Genomic DNA, 4,972 nt, shown 5'->3' with positions numbered 1-4,972 from the left:
CTCACACCCAGACACGCTACAAGTGCGAGGGCCCACCCAACGCTGCTTGCAGCTTTAATTATTATTATTATTTTGTACGATGAATCTGAACTTTGATCTCTTGTGTTGCATCCGGTTTCCACTTAATTCTTGAAAAATAAAGATTGGAATTACTCTTCATTATCACAGTCTCCAGAGTGTTAACATAAAATATGTTTAGAACTGTATGTGTTTAGATTTAAATTAAATACAGATTTACAGTACTTGCACTGTTTGATCCATATGGGGTGGCTGTGGCTCAGGAGGTAGAGCGGGTTGGCCGTTAATCGGAAGGTCGGCGGTTCAATCCCTGGCTCCCCCTGGTTGCGTGTCGAAGTGTCCTTGGGCAAGATACTGAACCCCGAATTGCCCCTGGCGGCTTTTCCGCCAGTGTATGAGTGAGTGTGAATGTTAGTTTCCGTTTGAGCACTTAGGCTCAGTGTATGAATGTGTGTGACTGGTGAATGCCTACATGTTTTTTACATGTAGTGTAAAAGCGCTTTGAGTAGTCGAAAAGACTAGAAAGGCGCTATACAAGTACGGAGCATTTACATTTACATCCATGTGTTTGTTGTCATGCAGCTTCAGGAGGACCTACAGAAGTCCAGGATTACAGGACCAGCAGCAAAGCCAGGGGATACTGGAGAGGGAAGAAAAGGAGCTGTTACTGGATTTCTGCCTGGGAGCAGCGCTTCACAAAAGAGACAGTTTTCACAGAGTAGTGAACAAACTTCTCTCATTGTTTTCTGTGAACACTGACTTACATAACATCCTTCTTGATTTTTACCAACACGTCAAGAGTAAAGGGTGTTCAGGTGTCATTCCAAAACTGAGGCCACTTTTCCAGTCAGCTCCTGCAGTCTGGTCCATAAACCTCTTAGAGAGAAAGACCTCCATTCTCCTGGAAGTGCTGAAACTCCAACCAGATAAGAAACCAGTGGAGCTGAGAGACTGCTCAGATGAAGAGATTGAAGTGAGGAGTTTCCTACAGTGTCTGCCTTATATCTCACAGCTCAGGTAAATGCTCATTATTTTGTTAATTAGGTCCCGAGCACGACTTAGCGAGGTCCCTATTGAATTTGCTAAGATTATATATTTAGGGCCCGAGCACGACCGTGTGAGGTCCCTATTGAATTTGCTCGGATTATTATATTTTTTTTAGGGCCCGAGCACGACCGTGTGAGGTCCCTATTGAATTTGCTCGGATTATATATTTAGGGCCCGAGCACGACCGTGTGAGGTCCCTATTGAATTTGCTCGGATTATTAGGGCCCGAGCACGACCGTGCGAGGTCCCTATTGAATTTGCTCGGATTATATATTTAGGGCCCGAGCACGACCGTGTGAGGTCCCTATTGAATTTGCTCGGATTATATATATATATATATATATATATATATATATATATATATATTATATATATATATATATATATATATATATATATATATTTTTTTTCTTTTTTCTGCAAAGTAGGCTCAACTGACATGGCCTAAACATTCTCGAAAACTCACCAAAATTTGCAAACATGTCAGAACCGTGAAAAATTTCGTATTCTACAAGTTTCGCACATGGGCGTTGCAAAATGACTCGCTAGCGCCACCTAGAAAATTGGAAAAAATTAGCCCCTCGTTCACGTTCAACCTACATGTACGAAATTTTCTGGGGACATGTACCATATCAAGACGCACAAAAAAGCCTCAAGAACCCATAGCCTAAAGTCAACAGGAAGTCGGCCATTTTGAATTTTACGGCCATTTTTGGATGATTTACACACTTCGTACTTTAACGAACTCCTCCTAGGGATTTAGTCAGATCGACGTCAAATTTCTGCTGTGCCTTCTAAGGCATTGACGATGAAAAGTTGTGCTATTTGCGCGTTTTCGTCAATGGGCGTGTCCGTGGCGTCGATGATTCGCTATGAAACAGGAAGTTGTTGTAACTTCAGTGTACATGCTCACATCTGGACCAAAGTGTACATGTAGGATGAGAGTCCCGCCCTGAACACATGTACATGCCGACATTCACCCACAGTCATAGCGCCACCTGCTGGCAACAGAAAGTGACCTTTAACGAAGCAGCCCCCGCCGCACGTTTCACCTACGTGCACGAATTTTCTGTGGTACGTGTATCTTGTCCAGACGCACAAAAAAGTCTCTTGGAGCCATAGCCTAAACCCAACAGGAAGTCGGCCATTTTGAAGTTTACGTCAAATTTTGGATGATTTACACACTTCGTACTTTAACGAACTCCTCCTAGGGATTTAGTCCGACCGACCTCAAATGTTTGCTGTGCCTTCTAAAGGCATTGAAGATGAAAAGTTGTGCTATTTGCAAGTTTTCGTCAATGGGCGTGTCCGTGGCGTGGCGTCAAAGATCACTCTTCGCCATGACACGGAAGTTGTCGTAACTTCAGTGTACATGCTCACATCTGGACCAAACTGTACATGTAGGATGAGAGTCCCGCCCTGAACACATGTACATGCCGACATTCACCCACAGTCATAGCGCCACCTGCTGGCAACAGGAAGTGACTTTTAACGAAGCAGCCCCCGCCGCACGTTTCACCTACGTGCACGAATTTTCTGTGGTACGTGTATCTTGTCCAGACGCACAAAAAAGCCTCTTGGAGCGATGCCCTAAAATCAACAGGAAGTCGGCCATTTTGAATTTTACGTCAAATTTTGGATGATTTACACACTTCGTACTATAACGAACTCCTCCTAGGATTTAGTCCGACCGACCTCAAATTTGTGCTGTGCCTTCTAAAGGCATTGAAGATGAAAAGTTGTGCTATTTGCGAGTTTTCGTCAATGGGCGTGTCCGTGGCGTGGCGTCAGAGATCAAGTCTTCGCCATGACACAGGAAGTTGTTGTAACTTCAGTGTACATGCTCACATCTGAACCAAACTTTACGTGCTTGATAACTCTCCCACCCCACTATGGAGGACCGATCCTGACACAGTCAGAAATAAATACAGAAATAAATAAATGCTCAATAAATAAATAAGCATCCAATTAAATACACAAAAAAATAAAGTAAATAAATAAATGTAGGTAGTAATTAAATTATACAAGGAGACATAAATGTATATATTTTAATTAGTGCCTTTACTATTCACCTTTGTTATAATTACCTTATTTGTTTATTCTCCGTTATAATCTTCAACTTAATTATTACTAATTTTTTAAATATATTTATTTATGTGTGTGTTTAATATTTTTGTCTGTTTTATTCTTCCTTTGTATTTTACTACCTTATTTATTTTCACCCATGGTATTTATTTCTTCCTGTCCTTTTTAAATTTCTGTATGCATTTCTTTTAACGGAGCAGAGCGAGCTGACAGGCAGAGTTAGAGACTTTTTAGTCTGTTTCTCTCTTTACAAAGACGCATGTTTCAGTCAGAGTCTTCTCTGAAGAGGGCCATGAAGTGTCAGTAGTACCCGATGCGAGCACCACATACAACACAATTTATCAAATTACAACGGATATACAGTATGAAAATAAGATTGATTGGATTATACTCACAGGAAGTATAAAACCTGTTACATGCGTAACACAGTAATGTCAGGGAATTACTTTACTTAGATTTAAGTACTGCAGTTGTACATTTGAAATACCTTCCTACCTTTCTGATAGGAAGCCTTCTTGAGGTGGTATAAAACATTTCTTCTTATATTCTGATTTGAGTTGTGGACAACTATGACCACATGAATTAAAAAACATTTCACTGCCCAAGTCAGCTATAACACAAGTCTTGTTCATCAGTATACATGCTGTACAGTATTTGTGGACAGATTTTGTCCCAGGATTTATTATGCATTTCTTCTTCTTCGTTGCATGATTTAGAATAATAAGGTGAGAAATGGGTCTATTCTGAGTTCATCCTGCACTGCAGCAGCTAATAAAGTCCATTTAATCCCAAAAACGCATTTCTTTTAGGCAGGCTGGAGCAGAAAACAACTCACCTTTCTCAAGTTGTACAGTAATGTCACATGTGTATGAAGGCGGATCAAACAAGCTAATCTTAAATGTCAAAGTAGAGAGGAGCCTAGTAGGCCTATTTATTTTCATTCATTACACAATATGAATAAGCTATGCAGACAGTTGTAAAGAAAGAACATCTTTTTCTTCTGTTCTCTACTTGTTATAGTTACACAGTATTAGGGGTGTGGGCTGTATTAAAAGTATCCACTGTTCTCCCATGCTCTAACACACAGTAACGATGAAATGTGTGCTGTTCTCACATTCTTCCTCTGTATGTACACATAAACAACAAGGCAGGGAAATATAAAAGGAATTTATTTTATTGTTTGTGTACATTATTGTTCAGTGTACATGCTCACATCTGAAACAAACTTTACGTGCTTGATAACTCTCCCACCCCACAGACATCTACACACCAATACCGATTTATATTCATAGCGGCAAGTGCTATGTAGCTCCACATAGGGGACACAGGAAGTGACATATAACACCTTCATGCGGCGTCGGAACCGCGTAGCAAATTCACAGCCGCACCGGCAGAGCTCCAGAATATGCAAATCGGCCGGCTCACGCGCGGACGCGCTACAAGTGCGAGGGCTCGCCCAATGATGCTTGCAGCTTTAATTATTTCTGTTTTTAGAAGCTGCCTTGATCTATTTTGATTTGTCTGAAGTCTTTTCTGAAAATAACAATTTCATACTAAAGTTCACACAGAAAAGTTTAACTTCAATTTGATAAAAACTGTAAATCACGTGTGTTTTAATCCTGATTTTAGTTTCGTGCCTCAGTCATCAAAACCTTCAGAAGAAACAAAGTTCTTTGGGAATCTGTTCTGTGCAGCAGCAGAGAGAGAACAGCAGACAAGAGAGAAGATACTGGAGCTGTTATCATCGGTGTGCAGATATCAGACATTCCCTCTTAAAGAGAGACACATGGATGATGATGAACACAAATATCAGAGTGGTTTC

General features: G+C 40.8%; 1 protein-coding gene across 1 annotated transcript in view; it reads left to right on the top strand.

Annotated features, from left to right (window-relative positions):
* LOC119916213 (NLR family CARD domain-containing protein 3-like) overlaps nucleotides 1-4,972 on the top strand; it is a 795,320-nt gene that overhangs the window by 6,791 nt on the left and 783,557 nt on the right.

Source organism: Micropterus salmoides, unplaced genomic scaffold, assembly GCF_014851395.1.
Source record: "Micropterus salmoides isolate LMB-PRFRI ecotype aquatic unplaced genomic scaffold, ASM1485139v1 Ms_hic_scaffold_1, whole genome shotgun sequence".
Lineage (NCBI taxonomy): Eukaryota > Metazoa > Chordata > Actinopteri > Centrarchiformes > Centrarchidae > Micropterus > Micropterus salmoides.
This window is presented reverse-complemented; position numbering and strand designations above follow the sequence as displayed.